The following is a 204-nucleotide window of genomic DNA, read 5'->3' on the forward strand; positions in this document are numbered from 1 at the left end:
TCTATATCTGTAACGACCGCTCGCCACCCACATCCTCAACCTACTTTTTTCCGGAAAAAAGAAAACAATACAGGAAGATGCCACGTCATCATCATCATCAGTATCATCATCATCATCGTCATCATTATCATCGCCATCATTATAGTTAAGTAAACTTATTATGAACGCCAAATCTTCATTTCCAGCCCTACCCTTGCCCCCCCC

Source organism: Aplysia californica, unplaced genomic scaffold (genome assembly GCF_000002075.1).
Source record: "Aplysia californica isolate F4 #8 unplaced genomic scaffold, AplCal3.0 scaffold01366, whole genome shotgun sequence".
In the NCBI taxonomy this organism is placed as follows: domain Eukaryota; kingdom Metazoa; phylum Mollusca; class Gastropoda; order Aplysiida; family Aplysiidae; genus Aplysia; species Aplysia californica.